The sequence below is a fragment of the Abramis brama genome, assembly GCF_963993115.1.
Source record: "Abramis brama genome assembly, chromosome: 13".
Taxonomy (NCBI): domain Eukaryota; kingdom Metazoa; phylum Chordata; class Actinopteri; order Cypriniformes; family Leuciscidae; genus Abramis; species Abramis brama.
Window position 1 is genome coordinate 21,666,878 of NC_139975.1, and position 26,353 is coordinate 21,693,230.

Here is a 26,353-nt window from a genome sequence, read left to right on the forward strand (position 1 = left end):
AAGAGTTTCTCCCATTAGTTATCGGACGGAGCATTAAATTGCGCCGCCGCTCTAGCAGGTACAAAGTTAAATTCTCTTTTAACTTGGAAAGGAGATTAGCTTGACTGCCAGTGACAGTGTCATATACAGAAGGGCTGGGGTTTATCTGGGATGCGTGCAAAGCACAGGTGTTTGGGTATGGGACCAGGAAACAGACAGAGGCGATTATCTGACGGCCTGTGATATGCACTGTGGTGTCAGTCGACGCAGAGAGTAACTACAGCTGTGCGAGGCAAACCATCGCCATGGCAACCCTGTTAACACAGTACCTGATGATGTGCAGTGTCTGACAGAATTCAAACACTTGTCGAAATCTGATGCGAGTGAATCGGAAAAAATATATATTCATTACCATTCAAAAGTTTGGGGGTTGTAAGAATTTATGTTTTTGAAAGAAGTCTCTCGTGCTCACAAATGCAGCATTTATTTGATCACAGTAAAGCGGTAATATTTTGAATAATTTTCAGTGGCATTACATTTTCATTACTCCAGTCTTCAGTGTCACATGATCCTTCAGAAATCATTCTAATATGCTGATTTGCTGCTCAAGAAACATTTATTATTAATATCAATGTTGAAAACAGTTGCTTAATATTTTTTTTGTGTGGAAACCATGACATTTTTTTCCCAGGATTCTTTGTTGAATAGAAAGTTCAAAAGAATATATAAGTTTTTGAAACATTATAAATGTTTTAACTGTCACTTTTGATCAATATATTGGTTTCTTGATTAATAAAAGATTCATTTCTTAAAATATTTTTGTGAAAATTGACATCTTCACCCTCTATCCAAATTTATTAAAAATTGTTAAAGTATATTTCATAGTTGTGCTTGGATTTAATGGTTTTATTTGTGATAACGCAATGAAACAAATTGTGTGGACATAATTTTGTGCATAATGTTGATGGTTTTATCAAAATCAAACTCGTAGGGTCATTAAAATGTATATATTTTATAATATATATATATATATATATATATATATATATGTATCTATTGTTATTTATCTTTTTTTCATCTTTAAGAAGAGTTCATCTATCCAGAGTGTTCCTGTAGTAAATCATGGAGCTTATCATGTGTGAACAGATAAAATGTATAATTTAAAGGCAATGTAAGTCACTTTGGATAAAAGCATCTGCTAAATGCATAAATGTAGAATATATTCTCAGTCATCTGTTACCCAAGAGGTATCTCTCTTGACATGCATGGCGCGTGGCTGGTCAGCAACAATGAAGCTCATCGCATTAACCTCCAAGTCGAGCCATTGATCTGTTTTGCCAAACTCTAGGGATCCAGAGAGTTGCCAATGGATCAATGCCTTATTGAAAGAAATGATGCTTAAAACCAACATGAAATGTGCCTTTGACTTTTCAAATATGTATCTTTTTATTTCAAGCCCTGTTATCGTGCTATTGCCCATCAACGACGATTCACATATACATTCTGGACGTTAATACAAAACTTTTCCCGACTTGAGCTTGTAAAATGACTAGATGTGTAAAAACATGGGTCTCTAATGATATCCAAATGCGAGACACTTCTTTCATCTATAGATATTTCTCTGCGAGCGTCTAAGCTTACACAAATCAAATAATTCCACTGATCTGGCCCAGAGGCCTCTCCAGGGGTCGCAGTAATTATTCCTCTTTGAGGTGCTGAATATGTATTTATGTCTAATCAGGCCTCACTCTCTCACAAACCAACCCAGCAATTAACCTTCTCCATTGGTCATGTATTTTGGACACAGTAAATGAAGTGTTACTGAGGTTCGGCTCTCTCTGTGTTTACTGGTCTCAATTAGTCACTGATAGTGCATGCAAGAAACAGCTGGCCAGCTTTGTCTGTATAATCTCTTTCTGCAGCTGGAGTGGGCAGGCAGCATGTTCCTCTAATAAGTTGTGCTGCCTCTATTGGGAAACACAGTCAAGGGGTTCTGGATCAATGCCGACTCTGACACTCATGGCTTTATTTCTATTATGCATGTCCAGTGCTGATCCCCAAACTCAAAAAAATAGAGAGCACAGCGTCTTTATATATAAAATGAAAAAGAAGAAGAAAAGACCACAAACAACAACGCAAGTCACTGCATGAGGCAATGGGGCCTTACAGAGATAAATGAATCGATGCATCATCGATAAACAATCGATGTTTAAACATCGATAAAACAATAGCATCATCTACAATCGTAGGAGTAGATAAACTAGGGCTTGAATCATAGTTGTAGACTGAATGAGTTCCCAATCTTCTTGGGGATATTTCAGTAACTATTTATGCAGGATACAATGTTACGCCAGTTAGTGGTGGCAAGTTAATGTCTTTATGAGTGTGTTGTTAAACACCACTACTGTTTGTTGCTTGGGAACGGCATTGTCATACTTGCATACTTGCAAAAAAAAAAAAAAAAAAAAAATGTATATATATATTTGTGTTTTTAATGGCCATGGAATAAGTTCAAATTCAAATGTAATACCTGCTTAGAAAGCACTGTCAGTTATAGATCACAATATTTTGTACTACATTATTACATTAACGTAATTAACATTTTGAGTTATTACGCATGAAATTCAGAGCACTAGAAGGTACAAAAAATCCAGTACAAAGTATACATTTCTCTTTCATTCATTCACCATCAACATGCATAAATTAAACTGATTTTAAATGTTCAAATAAAACCTAAGCCACTGAGATGAACAAAATAAATGAAGAAAAATGCATTTTAACCATGGAAATGAGTAGACAGACAGACGTATAACCAAAAATGCACTTAGAATTACAATTACAGTTTGAAAACAACCCAAGGTCTTTTTAAATATGTATTGCATATTCAGAGGCACACAGAGGAAACCCTGAGGCAGAGTTTAATAACCGGCCTGAAATTCTGGAAACACACACATGCACAAAGAGTCCTTTTTTATTATGATAGCCATACATTTTATACATATTAATTAGACATTATACTTTTTTTTTTTTTCAGGTGCCTGCAGTTGGAAGCTTTTATTAATTTATGTTAAGATTACTTTGAAAAGAGAATCAATTAGAAATAATTATGTTCGCAGGTTAGAAACTGCAACTATTCAAATCGCCCCAGCAGTCATTCACAAAGGTGAATTTGTTATTCACTCGCAGCTATTGCCAAGTGCACATATTTTCCTCCGGGACAAACATTCACTCAACGTCTTTGAAGCGTGTTTTGTTTCAAATAGAGATGGTGGTGTCATTGGTATAACCCCTGCAAGCTTCATGCCCCCCCCTTAGCAGCAGGCTCCAATGTGGGTCAGAAACCTGTAATAAAGCAAGGGAGGCTGGGCTCTGTTTGGCCAGTCGGTGCGTTTTCCCCGTGTCTTGAAATGTCCAAAGCAGTGTGCTAAATTATTGGGGTCAGCGACTTTGCCTGCTCCCTTGATTTGTTTGAAGACACACAAGGCCCGTTTGACATTGAAGGACATTTTTCTAGCACAGGGGTCATAAATTTACAAAAAAAAGAGAAGAAAACGTTACCGGATCAACAGACACGAAGGCACCCGGTTGTGTGATTGAACGTCCTTGATATCGAAGGAGAGCTTGAACATTTAATACCAGCATTTCAGTGTCTAACGTGGGAGCGTTGCAGAGTTTTACAAGCAATCATGATAGCAACACGCCGTGATTCTTTATTTTTTAATTATTTGCATGTTAAGACAGACAGCGGGATGGCTTTATGAGGTTAAAGGTGCATTTATTTATTTCCCCTCTCTGCAAGGTGTCTACCTTGCTGAATGTTATTAAACAGACATAGGCTACTCTCCAACAGCATTGCAGCTAATCAGCTTAATGAGGCAAAGATTGCTGCAGTAATCAGGCATCATTAGGCTTATGAGTATTTATTATCAACGGCATGGATGGAACACAGAGGTGCCACTTTCCTGGCACACAAAGGAAAGGATTGCACAATCTGTTTATTAATCGCCTGCTGTCAGAGGGCCAGTAAACTTCACCGATCCGGGTCATCCATCAACGCTACGTCCTGGCACGGTTAAGATAGATTTACTCTCCTTGTTGCGACCTGAACATTATACATTTCAAAGCCGGCAAAGGATGCAAATAGAAGTTCAGGGTGTCACGTAGGGACCCTGAGGCGAGCTCATTTAGAGTGGGTGTTTGTGTGTGCAAGCGTAAGTGTACATATGTATGTGAGCGTGAGAGCCGAACTCTATTTGCGTGTCCCTGTGATGGATTCCTACCGTGTCTCATCATGTTTGCCTTTAAGCTCAGTTTCATGCTGTTTGGAACCAGTTTTGCCACAAGTCGAGAATCATACGCTTTCCTAGAACTCTCCTTGATGTTTTCTTGCTGTCTGTTTGCAAGCGATGCTATGCTTGTTAAGAGGCGCATTTTTCATGTGCATCAAAGTTTACTGCTGCAGCAGGATAGGGGACCGCCAGCGCTCCGCTCAGGTAACAGCTGACTTTAGAGCTGATTTTGTGCTGCTGAATAACATATTGTGTAATGTTAGCAAACAGGAGGCTTTTTTGCACTGAATGTCAAAACGATTTTTCAAACCTTTTTTTGGTGGGAGACAAAAAAGCGATCCATAACAGGCGCCGTCATTCATTTAAACACAGAACAAGTCAATAAACACTATGATATTATTCTTTGTTAGAGTAGATGTGTTTAGCTTAACAGTGCTGATGCAGTTTAAGTCAGTTTTCTATTTACTGTTTCAACTGTTTTCATGTATACCATGGGTAGTTGTCACACTTCTTATGCCAATGAATATTTTTCACAGTAGGTTTATGTTTTGAAAGTTCCACATATTTACCTTTTGTGACATACCCCTGTAGCAGGGCATACTGTCACACTTAGTTATCACAATGGAAACACAATGGCGTTTCAGCTCATTTTAAGTTTAAGTTAAATATGATATTTAAATTTTAGTTTGGAGGACCGAGTTAACAAAACGTTCTCCTATATTGGGGAAAAAACCTACTGTACAGCCATAAACACAAAGATGTTTGACGCAAAAGTAATGCAAGACACAAGACACAAGACACAAGACTCTAGATGAGCAACACATGAAATATGAGATCCGTCTATCCATAACATTGGATTGAAGCATATGTGGCTGAAATCCTTCGCTTTTGTCCTTTTGAAAAAGAAAGCATGGCAAATAATTTCAGATTGGACTGCAACTGTCCTGATATATTAATGGAGCCTAACACCAGATATTTAAAAAGCATTTAGCTCAAAGAGCAAAAATAGGCATTGCTGGTTGGATTTATGGCATATATGCAGATAATGAAATGTGCATTTAAATCTGTCTCTTATGATCAATATTAATGTTTAACTGAAGCCTACGCATGATTTTAGCTCTTTAACAGAAACCTCTTCACATTAAATCTGTCATTACATTTAATGTAGGGAACAGAGAATATACATGATGCAGAATCTAAAATTAAACGATTGGTTTAACACGTTACCTAAAGTTTCTACTCATCTGTGAAAACGCAGCTGAAATCATTTTTGAGATCATTTTTATAAGCTTTGCTAACTTTGAGACCAACTGAGAGTGAAGTAGAGTGGGATGTAGACAATAAATCATATTATTAACTCGATTTCATCATTTCTGCCTGAACAGCGTGGTGTGGCAACTACATCCGTAAGCATATGCCATCCGTTTGGATGTGCCTTTGAATCTGCCTTTGAAACTGAGAACCCACCTAATCTTTCCTTTAGAAAAAGGGACGATTAAACCAGAAAGCTCACTCTTTCATTTTCCCTGACAAATTAAAGCCAACAAATTCATCTTTTACAAAAAGTAAGGCTAGAAAATGCCATCCCCTTTCCCCAAGTGAGCGGTACAAGTCTCAGCCCTCTTTGTCACACCGCGGCCCCGAGCACCCAGTGGCGAAATGAAAAAGTAATTGAGATGTAAATAAAGGAGCTGGGTTCCGCGTTGTCTCCGCTAAATTGATTTTTTTGTCTGCTCGAGTAACATTCTCTCCTTGCCAGGATACCATGTTTTACACTCCTTTGCATCGGGCACAATATCAGATTGCCGGACCTGGCGACAGTCCTCTGTTTTAGAGATGGTTTCCTCCTATTAATACATGTGCTATCTGAAATCAATATTGATACTGTGTACATATAAAACTTCAATTAGTGCCCAGTGCGCTTTGTAATTTAATCACTGGATTTACAACCAGTGCAGGCGCCTGTCAGGAACAGTTTCAAATCAAATATTCATGTTACATTCTCGACTTTTGTCCGATTCTGGTAGTCTTTTTGGTATGGAAACAAATGGCTGTGATCAATGATAAGTCTGGTTAAAGCGATAGTTCACAAAAAAAAAAAAAATCTATCATCATTATCACTGTCGTTCCAAACCTGTATGACTTCAGTCTTGCATGGAACACAAAATGGGATGTTTAGCAGAATGTCCAAGTTGCTCTTTTCCAAACAATGAGAAACCCTACCCACTTTTGTTGTATGCAAAAGGGCAGTTTTGACATTCTGCTTTTGTGTTCCAGACTAGAAAGAAAATCATACAGGTTTGGAATGACATGAGGGTGAATAGATATTACTGTATTTTACGAGTGAGCTGTCCCTTTAACGGATGTGACCAGTGCAACATTGTTAACGTTTTAATTCAAATCCACCTATTCTTTATCTTTGCAAACACTTTTACTAACCAAGTTATTGTACAAGAAAAACAAGGTCGAAAGTAATTCAGAAGGTCACTTATTGAGAAAGTTCAACAAAATATCTACTTTAATCAATATTTCTGAAACTGAAATGGATTTCAGAGGTGAATCTGATGCATTGAATTAATGCTACAGACAAGGCTGGTTCAGACGGCCTCAAATTCAGAATCCAATGGGAAGAAAGTAACAATGTGCTGTTCTATAGATGTTAAGTGAAGGACAGTCAGTTCATCTGAGTAAACCATGATGACTCATTTGTTACTTAAAGGGTCCAGTAATACAAAAAAGCATGTCAATAGATACTGCAATGCATCTATGGAGGAAGATGTTGGTTCACCTTGTCTGTGTTTTGTTCAAAATTTCTTTTTTGTACAATGTTTTTGTACATTGTTCTTAAATATAAAATGAATGCCCAGCACTTCAAGACTAATCCGATCCAAGACATACAATTTCACCAATGCAATTTTGATCAAAAATCTCTTTTAAAAACCTTTAAATGCATACCTCTGGTCTTTAGTGACCTGGGATGTCATTCACTACCCTCCTCCTCATTCATTCATTTTTTTTTTTTTAAGTTTGAAAAAAGTTAGTATTTCTCAATCAATTCATTATAAACAATATAACAAGAAAATAAAAATAAAAACATATAAAAGAATGCCTGTTTTCCCATTAGTTTTTTTTTTTTTTGTAAAAAATGTATAGGGGTGACCCGAGGTGTGTAACAGTGCAAGTATATTTTTTTTGCACAACAATAATTGAATATTTGATGACTGAATAAGTGCAATTCACATGATACAATGGCAATGTCTGATACACAATGATGAAGTGACATTTCACTAGTTCAATAGTTCATAGTTACCGTAGGCAGAAAAAAAGAATAGGAAGTATATCATCAGCAAAACTTGAAATGGCTCAGTGATTTACTGCAGAACAAGTACTGAACGCAATCAAATATTAGTGTCATTGTCACTTGGTGGATCTGGTGAAGAAGTTGTCAGCGATCAAAATATTGATTTTGAAGATGTTGAAAATTATAGTTTTGAGAATATGTTTGAGATCACAAAAATGAGCCAGATGCTGAATGTGCTGGGAAATGAGTTCTGCTCCAAATGAACCCTTACAAGCTCCAAAAGGCTTTTATTCTTCTGTAATTGTTACTCTAATATCAGGAGAGTTTTATATTATTGCGACAGGTAGAGATCCAGTGTTAGATATTAGGGTCTTTAGCGACCCGAATTTATATGTAATAATGATTGGCGAAACATTAATGCATTTAAGGGTCAGTAATCCATCAGGCATATACATTTTCGGTAACACTTTAGTTTAGGGTCCAATTCTCACTATTAACTGTTGCTTATTAGCATTTTACTAGGATATTGGCTGTTTATTAATTCTTATAAAGCACATTAATGCCTTATTCTGCATGACCATATTTAACATCCCTTTCCCAATACCTAAACTTAACCACTGTCACGCTTGGGCTGCGTGAGGCACGTCCAGGAAGACGAAGAAGACGGATAACTATTAAACTGTTTATTATTTATGAACAAGACACATACCAAACATAGCAAGCAGTAAAGACGTAGAACCGACCCCAAATAACTGAAACTAGGGAGACTAAATACACAGACAGATGAGGAGACTAAGTGACAACAGGTGCACACGGTGAGTGATGATGACTGATGAGGATGATGACAGGTAACAGGTGAAACTGATTAACAAGAAAACACATGGTGCACAAACACAGAAGGCAAAACAAAGTCCAAGACAGGTGTCACAGTGCCAACCACTACCTTAGTAACTATTAATAAGCAGCAATTGACCCTTTACAGGGAGTTTGATTGACTTGCGATTTGACCAATCATAATCCGCCATCCGCCATTTTAGTCCAACAAAGCAGTCAGGAGAGTTAGTAGGTGGCGGTAATGCACATTAAAAAGTTGTTTGCCAACCGCCATTAAAAATCAGAAGAAGAAGAAGGGGAGTTAGTAGATTAACGTTGGAGGATTTGAACTTGAAAAACTGAGTGTACTGATGTCTTTCCGCGGTTAAAACAACATTCCTTCTTATGTTCATTCATGTTTATTTGATGCTGTAAATTAAGGAAGAGATGATCGGTTCACGAGCAGCTTTAACTGAGGCTCTACAGTGATCTGTCAGACACATTAAAGAGCCACACAACCGTTTTTATTGTTTAAATTTAGTTTATAAATGACCAAATTTGAAAGTTGAGACTTTGTTTCATATCAAAAGTAACCTGGTCTGTCCCGTCAGTGCGTTGGTGTCCTCTCTCCTCCGCGATGTATTTTTCATGAGAGAACATGGAGTGGCGTGAGAGCGGCGTAGCTTGTCAGACATAGCAACAGTAACTAAAGGGGGCGGGTCTTTGCGAACGGTCAATTAGGAGTTTATTGAGGCAAAAGTCGTAGTTAATAGTATACTCTAATCTAAAGTGTGACACTATTAACAGTCTGTTGGATTCCTGTCAGGGTCTATTTTATAAAATAAATAAATAAATATACATTTCTTTGTTTCAGACATTTGCAACCCCCATGAAAACACATATTGCAAACAACAATGTTCACAATGAACACTGCTAATAATTGCTTGAAAACAGACAACCAGACAGAAAGTGTATATCATTTTATATGTTTATAGTGCCCAGAAGTGCATCTTCTGTACAGTATTTCCAACTAATGCACATGTGACAAATGTGGAGGAATCTCCCTGATTACATAAAGAACATAACAACCTCATTCATTAATCTCTACCAGTAATCAGGCCTCAATTTATTGTTATTTCAAATCAATATATCCGAACATTAGCGCTGTCAAGCCGCTCGTATTGATTTTATGGTAAATGGCTATAATTAAAGCAGCTAGCATGGCTTTATCAAGTAACATCCTGAAAAGCTCAGAGCTCTAATAGAGCAGTGTTAATTAACATTATCTAATCAATTGACCAATGACCTGAGTGGGAAATCTTTTGAACTTGACACAGCAGAAAACATGACAATTCTATCTTACCGAGTAACCCCTGGTGACGTCTCCGGGTTGTTGAAAGGCAATTTGCCACCCATGTCACACCAACCTCTCTTACTTCGACTGTTGAGTGTGTGGTTTGTCACCATGCTGGTAGAGAGCCTCCCTTGACATCACACTGACCGCTAGCATCCCATGAGCAGTGCAAAGCAACTGACGCAAGACTAGTCTGTGACTGGTGGACAGCTGAAGACATGCTGACATGAACACATGTACTCATTTGCTATTTTTGAAACATAAATAAATATATTAATATCTTTTTTGGATTTTACCATCTAGTTGACCAGGAATGCTGTAGATGTAAAACGGTAGTATTTCATGATTTAAACTATAAACATTCGTCGATCCACAATAATAATTTAGTTTTTTATATGAGTCAGCTGGTTAAATGTAATATATATATCATCTATCTATCTACATCACCCATTCCATTCTTAGGAAAAAAAAAAAAAAAAATGTCTCATCTTCTTTCAATCTAAGAGTTCATTATCAATTCTATATTCAAGTGCCATTCTACATTTTTTGTCTTGTTGAATATATCTGAAATGTGTCAGATTATGGAAGAAAAATGGGGTTTGAATCACATTTTTGTGCTTTTATAGAGGTGTAAGAAATTGCAAATCATAATACATTACTGAATTTGAATGTTCATTTGCAGTATGTTGTACAGGGAAAGTTCTCAGAACTTTGGCTAACAATCTGGCAAGTTTCTCTCAAAGTTATGAACAAACGTTCATCTAGTAACATTACTAGAATGTTTGTTCAAAGTTATATGGTCTTTAATAATGTTCTCATAGCTTTAAACGTTAAATGTCTGTAGAATTTTATAAATGGAATATTTCCTTAATGATTGCTAACTAAGAAAAAAGTTTTTAAAACAAAAACTGGGCAAAAAACTGGGCGTTTTGAATGTTTTCTTATTGGAAACTTATTGGGAACATACTTTTGTTAGCTGGGTAAATTTACAGCAATAAAATTACCATTTTACATATTAAAAAACCATTGTAAGGATTATATCAATTTTAAAAACTGTTTTGTCTTGATCGGTATTAAATCTGTCTAAGAACCGTTCAGTTACATATGAAGGGATCATCTGACTGACATTAAAAGTCAGATGGAACTTGATTTGTATATAAATGAAACAAAGACGACCCCCCCTTCATCACATTGACATACATATAAATAAACATCTTGCTATATTGTTGTGTGCCTTTAGAAATCACAAAGAACAAATAATAAACATACTTGGCAAGTTGGCATCCATTTTTCCAATTTCAAGCAAATATTGAATTGGCAGAACTTTAAAGTTCACCATTCTGCCCTTAACATTGGTGATACATACAGTGAATAAAGGCAATCAATAATTCTCAACACACAGTCTTCATCGCCATTAGCAACATTCATGAGTTTTAAGATAAACACACACACACACACACACACACACACACACACACACACACACACACACACACTCCAGTGGGATCGTGTCTAGGCTGAACTTGCACATCTGAAAGACGAGTTGCTCTCAAACATGCTCCATATCTGTGGATTTCTCTGCCACTACAGCAGCCGTATGCAAGAAACTCCTTGAGGTTGTCCGCAGTAAAAGTTAATGGAGCTCAACAAAAAGTCATTCAAGGACCTGAAATTAGCCCATTCAAGTGGAAAAGTATTTGACTGATATTTTATTGCTGGGAATGAGTGAGTGGAAACCAAGAGGCACAACAGTGCCTTGTGAACGGTGAATAGAAAAGGTCCACCTCACATCAAATAATCTGTGGGATGAAAATGACTTTTATGAGCAGAATGACATGCTACTGTTGAAATACAAGTGTAAATCAGCTCAGCTTTTATGAGGAAATGATTTAGCTTGAATAAGGGCACCACCGGTATCTTCAAAGTCAATCTGTGATAATATACAGAAACCTTATTATTGATTTTAGATAATTTAGTTTATTAAGATATAAGATAGTTTAATTAAGTAATTGTCTGAATGATTTGTTCATGAATCGACTCATCTAATTCTCAAGTTCAACTCACTGACTCATTGATCGAGCAGTAGCAGTTAACAGCTCACTGGAGTGGAAGATTATAAGTGGATGAATAATGGTAACACTTCACAATAAGGTTAAGGTTAGTTAATGCATTAGCTAACAATGAGCAACACTTTTACAATTGCTCATTGTTAGTTTGTGTCAAGTTCGCTAAATAATATGAAAAGACATTTAACTTTTGATTTCAATAAAGTATTAATAAATGTTGAAATTAACATTAACTAAGATTAATAAATGCTTTAGAAGTATTTTTGGCTCATAACTAATGTAACTATGTAACAACTAATGCTAATAAATGGAACCTTGTAAAGTGTTAACAGAATAATTATGTAAATGTTGGTCTGTTTCTCAACAAAAGTAATTGCATGACATCAGAAGATGTATATCATCCTCATACACAAGACATAACAAAAGCTTTTTTGAAGCTTAAAAGCTTTTGTTTCTGTTACTGTAATAGTTAAGAAAAGAGCAACAAGTACATTCTTCAAAGCATCTCCTTTAGTGTTCCACAGAAGAAAGAAAGAAATGAGGTTGAGTAAATAATGACAGGATTCAAATTTTTGGCGAACTACTGTACTGCACCTCTTTAAATAAAACATTATACTAATCATGAATGGGATCTCTTCTTTATTGCTACTGTTTCATTGAGCTTCTTGTTTAGGTTTAATTCGAACAGAGAACTGACAGACTACAGCTTCCAATGCCTTGATGTTCTGTCTCGCCTTTGGCATCACTGACCACATAATCATTGGCTGGCACAACTGGGACAGGCTTGATTTTCAAAGGCTTTCGCTCCGCTGATTCGCTGTGCATCCGTAAGATTGATCACAGTGGTTTATCAGAAACAACATGCGTTTCATCCTCCTTGGATTGAGGGGAGGGAGAAGGTGGAAGCTGAAATGGGTTGCGTCCCTACATTGCCCCTCCCAACAGAAGTGCCACAAACACCAGAATGACACAGAGAGAGAAAGATTTTGACAGCTCAAGTGTGTCAGCCCATCATGACTCGCCCGTGGCACTTTTGATTAAAGGAGAAACACAGATACTATCAGCTGTTGCCACAGAAAGAGCTAAATAACCACTGCCTAACATTCACAGGGTCTTCAACTCAATTAAAAATATATTTTTCTTATCTGTCAGCGCTCCCTGCAAACTGTCAATATTTTATAATATGTTTGTGTTGGTAAAACAGCCCAAGGAAACAAAAAATACGGCAGATGAAACATTATTTTGACAGAAAGCAATACATAAGACTGTCATAAAATAAGTTAGTTAAATAGTTTACTTCTAAATGCTGTACTTCTACAGCATTGATTAATCTTAGGTGATGATAATCTAAACATTTACCAAAACATTTTGTTTAGTGAAAATGTGTATCTGTTAACATTAGTGAATGCACTGTGAACTATGAACGCTAACATTACCAAAGATTAATAAAAGCTGTAAAAATATATTGCTCATTGTTAGTTCATGTTGGTTAATACATTAACAAATGTTAACAAGTGAGACCTTATTGTATAGTGTTACCAAACATTCTGTCTGTGTGAATATAACTATTTTTTTCTCATCTTAAATTATCCTTGCTCACAAGAATCAGAACAAATCATAGGCTCATTTATACTAATACTGTTTTAAAGACTGTACAACTAAAGCAAGCCTTTCGGTTTCACATATTAGTGTGGTTTGTTGTGTACAGCATACATAGGTATACCAATGGGAGGTCCCACTGTGAACCAGAGATGCAACTGTTTTCAATATTCAGAAGATGGTGCTATTTGTTTATGTATGCGGGCATTGTATGAACTCGTATGCTTGCATTCACACCAATCTGAACATTCAATGTGCTACTGCTTCAAATATCGCCTTTGCAAAATTCTGAAATATCACAGATGGAAAACCTATAGAATAATACAGTCTATGCATTTGTGTACAATATAACAGAGACTGGATAAAAAAGCTCTGCTTTTATATAATACTGATTCTTTATATCGTAAACAAGATCTATTAAATGTATAGACAAGAGGAACATGATTGCATTAGTTTGCATGATAAACAGTCAGCTGTCTCAAGCCATTTTATACAACTGGTTAGCTTGCATTTCCTCTAAACTCAAGTTGACTTTGATTAGACAGTTTTGGCCCTTCCTGTTAGTAGTCATATACTTGAAGGTCATGTAAGTATATAGAATAATAATGTAATTATGCAGACTCAGCCCCTGAAAGGTCTGACATGTTAAATGCAATTACAGCTCAAGATGTGCGCCCACGAAATAGCCACGCATTTTGATCCAGGCTTGAAGGGCACCACAGGATCCTGGTTTAATCGTCTGGTAAGAATGCAGAAGTGGAGAATTTGATGATGCCAGTTGTTAAGTGGATCTTCGTACTCAATGTATTCATGCCACTTTAGATGCAATATATTATGCTAGTTACACTGTGACGACTGCTCAAGATCAGTGCTGAATTTGTGAACACAAAGCACTGTCCGATGTTTAGAGGTGATATGGAACAAATAAAATAGATGCTGTTACTATAAATAAAAGCTTTAAGGATTCTTGAGTAATTCATCATGGTGTCTTTGTAAATTATGGATCAGCCGTTTCTTTGGACTTTCGTGTGCAGTGGATAAGATTTAAAGCATTTCCCGACCCACTTTTGTTTTTAAGAGACTTATTAAGGCATTCAGTTGCCCAAAATGTATTAAGGCACAGACAAAAAAGTGATTGTTTTTATATTAGACTAAACTAAATGAGTAAATAAATAATCAAAGTGGCATTTCTTTTAAGAGTGCACGTAAGTAAGTAAGTACGTAAATAAATAAATAATATTGTAACTTTTTCTGATGTGTCCATTGGGTTTGGTTTAGGGTTAGGGTTGTCCATTATTATTGTGATGACCTACACCTGGATGTGTACAAATGGTTAAAAGAAGTATTATTTTAGATTTTGTGTATATCATAAAGGGGGTTAAAAAAAATCAAGAGTCAAGAGCCCAACTAAAGCAAACACTGATCACTATCATGGTAACTTCAAATGAAATATTTTCAATAAATCATCAACATCTAAACCTCTGTTATTTATCAATAAGTACTTCTGATTATGACAGAAATAAAGTCATCGGGTTAGTAATAAGTGAAGCTGGTAATGCTGTTTGTTGTTTAATCCTCTGCTGAGATCTTCAGAGATTTAGTGTCTTCTTTTATCTTCAGTTGATTTCTGTCAGGAAGTCAGTTGTTCACTGTAAAATCTCACAGTCAAATTTACATAACAAAAAAAGTTAAATTCTGTGAATTACTTTATGTGATTTTATGTGTTTTTGCACATAATGATATAGTGGAAATATGTTAGTGTTTAATGTTCTGTTGGGATTTAAAGGGTTTCTGTTGTGTTTTGTGGGTCACCATTGTGCTGAAGAGTAGAGCCTGTGCTTCAGTCCGGGATGAGCAGAGAAACACTGATGTTATGCTGCATGTTGCTTTATTTAAAGGCAGTGACTGTGAAGCTGATGCATTGATGATGTTTAGTTAACTCATTTACATTAATTTTATTTTAAGAAACATTCTTTTTTTTTAGTGGACTCAAATGAAATAAGATCACAATATAAATATGACATGGCAATTGACCAAGATAATTGGTTTTCTCAAATGAAATGAGTTTACACAATTCATACTTTAAAGATTACAGTAAAGAACTGTCAATTCACAGCTGCTCTTGCTTTGCTGCTTTTACAGGTGTGCTGTATTTTTAAAGTTGAATTGTAGTTGATGATTTACAGTAATCTTGTACATTTACCGGCTTACTGGCAACCAAAATTGCCAGTAAGTTGCTGTAAATTTTACAGTAAATGTTTTACAGTGTGGGCATGTTTAAGTTTAGGGGTAGGGATAGGATTAGGATCAAATGTTCAGATCGGAATGTTGTTCCAGGATCAGTAAAATATGTTGATCCAGGAAAATGTCTTGACAAAATCATAGTGACCCAAAGGCATCATAACATCATGTCTAATGAGTTTTAGAGATAACCAATCGAGTATTCAGAGACTGCTTATTTCTCCGAAGAAATAGAGTCATAAATGAAGGAGGGGGGGATGGGGGACTCCTTATAACTGCTCCATCAGACACTATTTTTATCCGGTCCTAGACAGTGATACATATATGCCGCTTTCAAAAATTTACCAGCTAGAAGCATCTTAGTAGAATTAATCAATAAGCCCTGTGAAGCCATGTTTTACAGTGGATTTAGAACAGCTAAGGGGCGTTGTTATGCACAACACGGAGCGGAGTGCCTAAAACCCCCTTAGCTGTTCTAAATCCACTGTAAAACACGGCTTCAAGGGGTTTATTGCTTTTATAAAACGGTTACTCCATAAAAATATTCATTTTAATATTTATTTTATTCATAAAATAAACACCAGCAACAAAAAATATGTAAGGGATAATGTAGAGCGAGGCGGTTGTTATAACGAATACAAGGGGTTGTATTCACTATAACAACCGCCTCGCTCTACATTATCCCACTTATTACATGGCTACCTACCAAATAAATCAATAATTTGACACAAAATATTGATTTAAAAACGACTGTATTGCTTCCGCTAAAGAAAATAGTCCGTTCCGTCTCTACGGTTAAAATCCTGCGTCCATAGCAAAGCTCTGTTTTTCAACAGTGTGTTATCCTTAGCAGCGGTCTGTTATCAAGAAATAACAGACCGCATTCTACATTAGAATTCAACCAAGCCATGTAATAAAACGTTATAACACATTTATTCCTGCGCCAAGCAATGTAGTTCCAAAGAGGTTACTAAGCAATACATGCAGCAACAAAGAATCACAAACGGCAGTTGCGCAGTAATACTAATGTAATGTGGTGTATATTTGTTGAGTAATTTACAATGGCTTTGAACGCGGCTCAACCAATCAGAATCAAGGACTGGAACTATCCGTTTTATAAGGGATGTTTTACCATCACTGTATTAGGATTCTAGCTTTCCATTCCTACCTCTATTGTAGGCATTGAATTGTTGGCATTCCATTCCAGATGCCAACAACAATTCATGGAATTGTTCAAAAGTGTCCAATTCACAAAAGTGTCCAAATACTTTTTTAAAGCAGATAATTTGTAGTAAGCAATAGACAATATTTAACAGGAAATTAATATTTGATGATTGACAGTTATTTCACACCTTTTTTGAATAAATACACTGTAAATGCTGACCCATCTGCACGCATTTGTCTCTATATTATCTGTTTTCTATCAGATGCCAAAGTTCGTGATTTCCCGCCTGGCAGGCATTAAATAGCTGAAGGCAGCTCCTTCATGACACATAAAGAGAATAATTCATATTATCACAGAGATGTATTGACTGTTCTCATTTGATGCAAGTTTGTGGTAGCAGCCTGTCTCTGGCTGTCATCTCTGACTGGTTTTATTACCTGTAAATCATGCAGCAGTGGCCCCCCGTGGGTTTTGGTACAGCACAAAGGGCGGAGTGCAAGTTAACTGACATCTAATCTGCACAAAGAGAGAGCAGGAGCTTATTTGAATCCCCGTTCAGTGACAGCGTGAGACTGGAGAATTCTCTATCTCTGACAGAGAAATGTGATCTTAAGAACAGTCATTCTGACTCCATGCAAATATTGAAATGAAAATGGGCCAAAATTCAAACCTCCCCCTCTTTCCTCCGTGGGTGAGGTAAAACCCCTGCTATGATGTCCCTGTATTTTTCTGATTACAATAGGCAGAATCACTTGGGCCAGCACAATTCTCTATGCCGACAAGTCTCATGCAGATAATTTTCTCGCCTGCCTTTGTGTACACATTGCTCTTGCCTGCCTCCTATCAAATTTAATCAGCCTCGGCCTCCTCTCTCACATGTGAAATGGTCAGTGGAAATGCAACACGAGCTACAAAACCGGGCCTCGATTAATTCATCCCTCCAACACTTTTCCTCGTGGCTTGTTGCAATATTTGTTGTAGCTTAAAGGTAGACAGCTGAATGTTAAGTCAGGGAATATCCTCGAGTCTAAACAAAGGTTGTTTTCACACACAATAGACCTTTTATCTCTTCACGCAAGCCCTCTACCACTGACAGACTTGTTACGATAACAACATGGCTCCTCCAAGGCATGTTCTCCACTGAATATTGCATTCAATTTGAAATTCACCAGAGACTTCCCTTCAACCAACTTTATATGTCACACCTAAGCGGCGGAAAGAGTTTCATGCAGTAATTTGTTTTGATTAAAAAAGGAAAATACTGAAAAAACAGGTTTGAGGGTAGCGTGGAAGAAATTCACATTCACACGGCAACTTTGTTGATATTTGTATTCAGTCTGGCTTGCATACATTTGGCCTAACTCATTGAATGTTTGAATCCTACCAAAGATTCCTGAGGGGCTGTATCTCAAAGAGGATAAGTCTTAGAAAAGCACTTACTTGTATTCTCTTGTGTTGCCCTGGTCTTGTGTGGACTTTAATGCTATTTTCTGTTTTGCACCAGGTTTTACAGGCCAATCAACCATTGTGTATTTATACATCTGTGTTTCCAATGTTTGGTCGTCAGTCATTGTTTTCTGTATATGCTCCAGTTCTTCGTTTGCTCTGGCTTCCCTATGTTTGTTCTCTTTCTTCGATTATTATTATTATTAAGTCAAGTTGCACATGGGTCCTCATGTCTGCCTGGTTCCTTGCCTGACTGCTCTGTTACAGAACGACTAACCAAAAAAGGATCCAGCAGTGAGACTAATTCGTCTTCATCAAGGTGGTCCTACCCTTGAGGATCACACTAGATACTTTTTGGACATTGCATATCTTACAGACTTCCCAGATTTAAACTTCTACTGCCATGTACTTAACAAACAGCTACACTCATTTGTTATTGTCCTCAAGGGTTGCTTGGTGAGTTTATTGATTACACCCTACTACTAAGTGGTTCCCCCTTCACTTTGGGGGAGGAAGAGGAGGACCCTTCTCCTATGGGGCTATGTTCCTAAAGTTCCAGAGGCTGCAGAGCTTGACCCATCACGGATTCCTGTGTTTCCAAGTCTGATGACCTCAACTCACAGTGCTTCTGAGTCTGGTGGTCCAACGCCAGTCATGGCCCCCCACACTAGAGTCTCCAGCTGTCATGGCCGTCATGGCCGCCACGCCAGAGTGTCCAGCCATCATGGCCGTCACGCCAGAGTCTCCAGCCATCATGGCCATCATGGCCGCCATGTCAGAGTCTTCAGTCACCATGACCGCCGTACCCGAAGCTAAAAAGGCTGTTCCAAGGTGTTCAAGACTGTTATCGTGTGGCAAACCCTCCGCTGATGTCGGTGCGAGCGGCTGGCATCCCAGTGGTCCTAGAATTTTGTTGCTGCCTTATGTTAAACTACTTTAAATTATTTTTTTCACATCAATCTACACTCCATACACCATAATGACAAAGCAAAAAAAAAAAAAAACAGATTTGTGACAACTTTGCACATTAATTAAAAAAGAAAATTCTGATGATGCTGCTACCACAACACTTTACTTTACTGTTGGGATGGTATTGTGCAGGTGATAAGCAGTGTCTGCAGGTTTTCTGCAGACATTGTGCTTGGAACTGAGGTTCACCAGAGAATCATGTTTCTCATAGTCTGAGAGAGTGCTTTAGGTATTTTTGTTGTTGTTGCAAATTCCAAGTGGGTTTTCATGTGTCTTCACTGAGGAGAGGCTTGTGTCTGGCCACTCTGCAATAAAGCCCAAGATTGGTGGAGTGTTGCAGTGATGTTTGTCCTTCTGTAAATTTCTCCCATCTCCATATATGATCATTGAGCTCAACCAGACCATCAGCTTCTTGGTCACCCGTCTAACCTAGGCTTTTCTCCATCAATTGCTCAGTTTGGCCAGGAGGCCAGCTCTAGGAAGAGTCCTGATTGTTCCAAACTTCTTCCATTTAGGATTACAGAGGCTACATGCTTCTGTGAACCTTCAACACAGCTCTGTCTCGACACACAATTTGACCTTATAGCTTGTTTTTTGCTCTGATACGCATCTTGTTGTATACATACAGTATACATAATATTGTTCAAAAGTTTGGGGTTAGAATTTTTTTTTTTTTAAGAAATTAATATTTAATATAATTAATAATTAATATAAAAGTAAATGCTGTTCTTTTTAACGTTCTAGTCAACATAAAAGAATCCTAAAAAACAACAATTTATCATATTTCCAACAAAAAATATTTTCAACATTGATAATAATCAGAAATGGAGTAATTCACAGGAGTAAATTACAATTTAACAAAACTGTATCAAATAAACCTATCCTTAAAAGAAACATTGCAAAATCTTACCAACCCCAAACTTTTGAACAATAGTGGTTTGGTGAGCAGGACGAGGCCGAGTGCTGTGAGAGAATGGCACGAGGCCGGTGGCGTGATTGATAGTGAAGTCAAGTCAAGTCACCTTCATTTATAATTAGAATAATTCCAATAATTAGAATCTCTGTTTTTTCAGAATTAAGTAGTAGGAAGTTTCTAGTCATCCAGTTTTTTTATATCAGCTATACATTCCGTTAATTTTGTGAATTGGTAAGTTTTGTCAGGGCGTGAAGAAATATAGAGCTGCGTATCATCAGCATAACAGTGAAAACTAATGCCATGCTTCTCCCAAAGGTAGCATGTACAAAGTGAACAGCAACGGTCCTAGTACTGAGCCTTGTGGTACACCATACTGATCGATAAAACATCTCTTCATTTACGGCTACAAACTGATAACGCAACTGATAATGCAATTCCACTAATGCCAACATAATTTTCGAGTCTATTTAAAAGAATGTTGTGGTCGATAGTGTCAAATGCAGCACTAAGATCGAGTAACACTAATAGAGAGATACAACCACGATCATATGATAAGAGCAAATCATTTGTGACTAATGAGAGCTGTCTCAGTACTATGGTACGGTCTAAATCCTGATGGAAAATCCTCGCAGATATCATTTCTTTCTAAAAAGGAACATAGTTGTGAAGATACTGCCTTTTCTAGTATCTTTGATGAATGAATCAAATTTTTCCTTAGGGAGACTACAATGCACTCCCTGATGTGATACTGTAGTAGACGGTTGCATAGTTATAATTTTCTCCCTGATATTATCAATGTTATAAGTGAAGACGTTCATAAAGTCATTACTGCTTGGAAACTTCTGGGCTTGAAGCTTTATTTTACATTAGTTTAGCCACTGTTTCACAGTCTGCATGGTGCCCTGGTGGCCTGTATACAGTAGCCAGCACAAATCTCAAACGTGATTTATCATTTACACTATATATTGTTACATTAAGCACCAACACTTCAAAAGAATTATATTTGAAACTAGACTTCTTAGTAATTCTGAAAATATTACTATAAATTACAGCAACACCTCCCCCTTTGCCTTTCAGACGAGGTTCATGTTTATACCAGTAATCTTGGCGGGTGGACATATTTAAAGACATGTAATTGTTTGGTTTTAGCCAGGTTTCTGTCAAACACAGCACATCTAGGTGCTGATAATGACCGACACCTGTGCAATGCACCAGTCTCGTATCTCATGGAGGAGGGGAAGCATAAAAGGATGAGCGACAACATAAGTGAAGGATGAGAGAGGACCAGGCCTGGATTTTACGTTGTGTTTTGTTTATATGTTTTATTATGTGTGTGCGCGGCAGTCGTCCGCGAGGGGCTGCCACCTTTACTTTCATTTTGTATTTGGTTATTTTATTATTAAACTTTGAGAACATTCGCAGGTTCCCGCTGCCTCCTTTCCATAACAACAAACCTCGTTACAAGTGGTTACAAACATTATAAGTTATTTCTCTGTTTACACAATATGGTAACCAGGAATTTTCTCCATTGCTAAATCACACCCACTGATCATATTGCAGACTATTTCATATTGTTTCTATGTAATTTTTAATACATTTATTTGTAGTTATAATTGTTGATTAATATTTCTTTAAAACCTTAAAATATTGCAGCCCCGGCCTCACATTTACGTTTGTGAAATTAAATGACTAGTGTTGCTTCAATGCATGGCTTATCAATGGTTCCATGTTCATCATAGCTCTTATTTTGGCAAGAGCCTAAAAATAATCTTAAAGACTTTCTCTATGACAACATGAAAAGCAGCATTACATAGTTTTAACGATGATCTTATCTTAGTAAGAGCCTTGCTACAACGAGTGGCCATCACTCTCCCCTTATTTCCCCTCTGCTGCGCTGTCATCCCACAGACATTAATATTTACTCATCATAATTAAATATTAACCTTGATTGGGCTGCCTTCCTCTTAAAATTGGAGCACTGATACTGAAATTGCAGCAAGACATTTTAAGTGATTTTCTTGAGTGAATGTACGGCGTTATTAGCTGCCTAGTAGCATGTTGTTTTAGAGTGATGGTAATTGATCAAGCTTACTGTATTTGTTTTTGGGTGTTTTTGATAATGACAGCTTCCTGTAATGGATTATTAATACGCGAGAGCAGAAAATGGCTGGTTTCATGCCTGGCCAAGCTAACATTAGGATCATTTGGCCAGACATTTTCAGAATGGATCTGAACCGAAGTGACACATTCCGCAGGAGCTCTGGATGTTGTATACAGAATTGATTTGATAAATATGGCCCAAAGAGTCGTGCAATTTGCTAGGTGATACATTTTCAGAGGCCGAATCAATTTCTTGTCTTGAAAGCATTGGTGAATATATCAAAGCAAATTACCTTGGAGGTCTTAATCTCTAATGTGAGCGATAAAGTGTACACGCAGACACCCCCCCCCCCCCCCCCCACACACACACACACGCACACAGAAAGAGAGACAAAAACAAACACGCTTTTCTTCCAGTTTATACTTGCAACAATTACATTCATTTGTCCTCCATCCAAAGTATAGCCAATATAGTTATGCTTGTAATCACAAACCATAATCACAATCAAACCCCCATATTCAATCAAGTTCAAAGACAATTCATGCTTTGTTCAGTTCCGAATTATCAAATAACACATATATTTATAAATCCGAGACCATTCATTTAAAACAGCTATTCTGAATTGGTTATGTCACACACAGAGAAAGAAAATAGCCCAAATAAAATGTCCCCATACAACCACAAAACAATCCAAATAATGATAACTGTTCACCGGCACAGTTAACATGTTAAAATGGACGAGATAATAGATCAAAGTTTCTAGATGCATTCTGGAGGTTGGGTAGCTTTAGAGAGCATCTTAATGCACTGTAGGGGACGATTGAAATTTAATAATCAGCAACACCGAGGTAAGCATCTCGCTCAATAAAGCAGTTGTGGTTTCTGGTAATGGCTACTTTCATGGCACTTCATGGCTTGAACACAATCCCCCTTGTCTCTAATTGCACAGTCGAGAGAAAACCCGGGACTAAAGTGAACAGTGCAGCCTGGATGTTATAAAAGTATAATGTTTTAAGCCATATATTTTCAGAGAGCTTGAAAGCAGAATCTGTGAGATCTAATAATTATTTAGACAGCCTCTGCCTTACGCATTTGAAGACTTTCCCTAACAGAGCCATTACTTCATATTGTATCTTACCTATGGCCATGTAAATGCAACCAGGCCTCTAAAGGACTGCTTCTTGCACCTTCTCCCCCTAAATAAATAAGTATTCCCTGGAAAAAAGCATTATTGAGGAAGTAGCTTTCAAGTAGACTTGTGGCGAGGGCTGCAGTTGAAATCTATCACTTTAAAAATGTATGTGTTAAATAAAAGGTTTTCCATTACCCCTGCTTTACCTCTGGTTTTTTTTCACCTTATTTTCACCCTTACAAACTTTGGTCAGACTAAACTAGGTCTGAGATCCCTAGACTAAGTGTGAATATACACTAATGCTAGAATTAGGTTGAAGTCTATGTAGATTAGGTAGATGAGAAATTTGAAATGAACCAAATAATTGCTATATGGTTTGATACTTTGTTATACTATATCCCAGCTAAGTTCTTAAAGACTTGGCAAACGTTCTGGCCGTCACAGTTGTGTTTTGTTTAGTTTGTTCTCTTTGGTCTTGGCTGCCTGTCATCACACGTCATGTGTCATCTTCATTGTCATTATCAGTTCATCTGTATCACCTGTGTTTGCATTTAAGATGCGTCTGTTCAGTCAGTCTTGGTCCAATCTACGTTGTGTATAGTGTGTGTTGCTGCCTATTCTGCATCCATTTATATTATTGCCATTAAACCTTCGTGTTGGAAATATATCCTCATCTGCGTCTGCTATCCTGCAACCACCTGTGACACTGGCAAGGTTCTCTCAAATTTATGAACAAATGTTCTTCCAGTAACATTAATAGAACATTCATTCAAAGTTAGCTGGTCTTTAATAATGTTCTCAAAATGTTAGCACAAAAACGTTATTTATACATTGTTCATGGTTTTTCAGCCCCTGAAAAGTTGTAGTTGGATGTTCATTTAACGCTTTTTAAATGTTACTACTTATTTTAAAATGTCCCATTATTTTTAAAAACATTTTATAAACTAGATGTTTTGAACATTCAGAGACATTAGACATTCAACATTCAACACTGAACATTCCAACGTAAGCAAAGCATTCTAAGAACATATTTTTCCTAGCTGGGATAATGCAAGTTTGCCTTTAAGTGCGTTTAACTTTGTGGGGCCGCTGTATATGGCAATATTTTGCTACTGATATAAAATGTCTATGTATCAAAACTAACGTATGTGAACCGTCAATGTGACAATCCCAAAGGTCCCTGTTGATTACACGCCGCCACATAAACAAAAGTGATACCCTCCCCAATCAAAAGGAAATCCACATCCCATTGACAAGGGTGGTGTAAATTAACCATTTGAAAGAGCCCGTAACAATAGGTTTCTGTCAGCCGATAGAGAATAAAAATGTCAGTCCTGTCAGTAAGCACATTGTCCAAAGTTCTCAAGCTCTTGACAGGAACATGGTTTGACAATTTGAAAGAAAGGCTCTATTGCTTCCATTATTTAAATATTTTAGCAATGAATCTCAGAGTAAGACACAGTTAAACCATCTGCGAATGAAAAAAGAAAACCGAACACATGGCACTTCAACAAGTGCTGAATTCTCTTAAACATTTATGTGCATTATTTCCACTCTGGGGAATTTTATTTCTTATTAATATATTTTAATGATGCAACATAGAGCAAATTCAGCTGAGTGAATAATTCATTAATTGAGAACTAACAGTACAAAGCAAGCAATAACATCATTCGCAACTTATCTGACTCTAAATGGCTACTAAAGTGATAAAATATCCATTTTGTTTTTGAGGAGGGACTGTGAATTACTGGAAGCAGATGGGTAAGACACATAACAAGGGAGGATATTAAGATAATTCACAATATTTTATGATGTCATTTGACAGCATTAAGAATTTTCTTTCCATGAAGCTCACACATGCATATAATTGCATGCATCTCCCCTAATTGTGTTAAGAAAAACAAAATGCCATTAGGTTTGCCTCAGAGAGTAAACTTAGAGGCTTGTCTGATTTGAAATGTGCAACTTTTGCCTCAAGGATAATTTAAAATGGTTTACTCATTAGGAGCAACAAATCACTTAAACTGTAGATTAATGACTTGAAGATATGCTGTTAAGATGGGGATTGATTTTGAGATTCAATTTAGAAAAGTAATTCCATATAGAACATAGTAAGGGTGATAGTTTGAACGTATATGCTGAGAAAAAAAGATTTGGGTTATATGGTGTGTATATATATATATATATATATATATATATATAAATGTTTATATATTTAGTTAAATATGAGCAGAATAGAGCAGATCCCCTTTTGAAAGATTAAAAACGCTTAAAAAAAAAATGTTTGTGTCAATTACATTTCTACGCCACTGGGTGGCGATGACAAGTGACGTAAAAATTTACGTCATTGAATCATTCATTCAAACCAATTTAAAAATAAATAAAAATAAATTCATTCAGATTAATTAAACATTTAAAGTAGACTGCAGCAATTAACATTTTGTCAGAAATGACATAATTGCATGTTATTTTGTTAAGGTGTCTCATGTCTGGTTAGAGAATTGTGATCTCTGTTTGAAACAACAACAACAACAAAAAAGGTGATTCTCAGTTTATCCAGAATCATGCAGCTCTAATGTCAGGTATCACACTCTAAATGTTAAAGATTTTAATAATTTTGATATTTTTGAATTGTTTGGAACTTCATATTTGTTTAATTGTTGAAACCTAGAAGAGAAGCCTTTGATAGACTGTTTAATGGCAAGATCCATTGTTGCAAATTATCATATAACGTGACAACATGTCAGCTGCTATTACTGCATGCAGTCATGAAAGGTCAATGCTTGTTCAATAAACTTTTTTTTTCTTTTTTTCTGCCTTTTCCTTTTCCTCAACATTCAAAGTGGAAATGTTCAATAGCCTTCTTTGTGCCTATAACAGACACTGACATTCAAAAATAAATCAACCTAAAGTGTGACAACTAGCCCTGGAGCAAAAACACAAAATAGCAACAACAACAAAATCACACAATAAAACAATAAA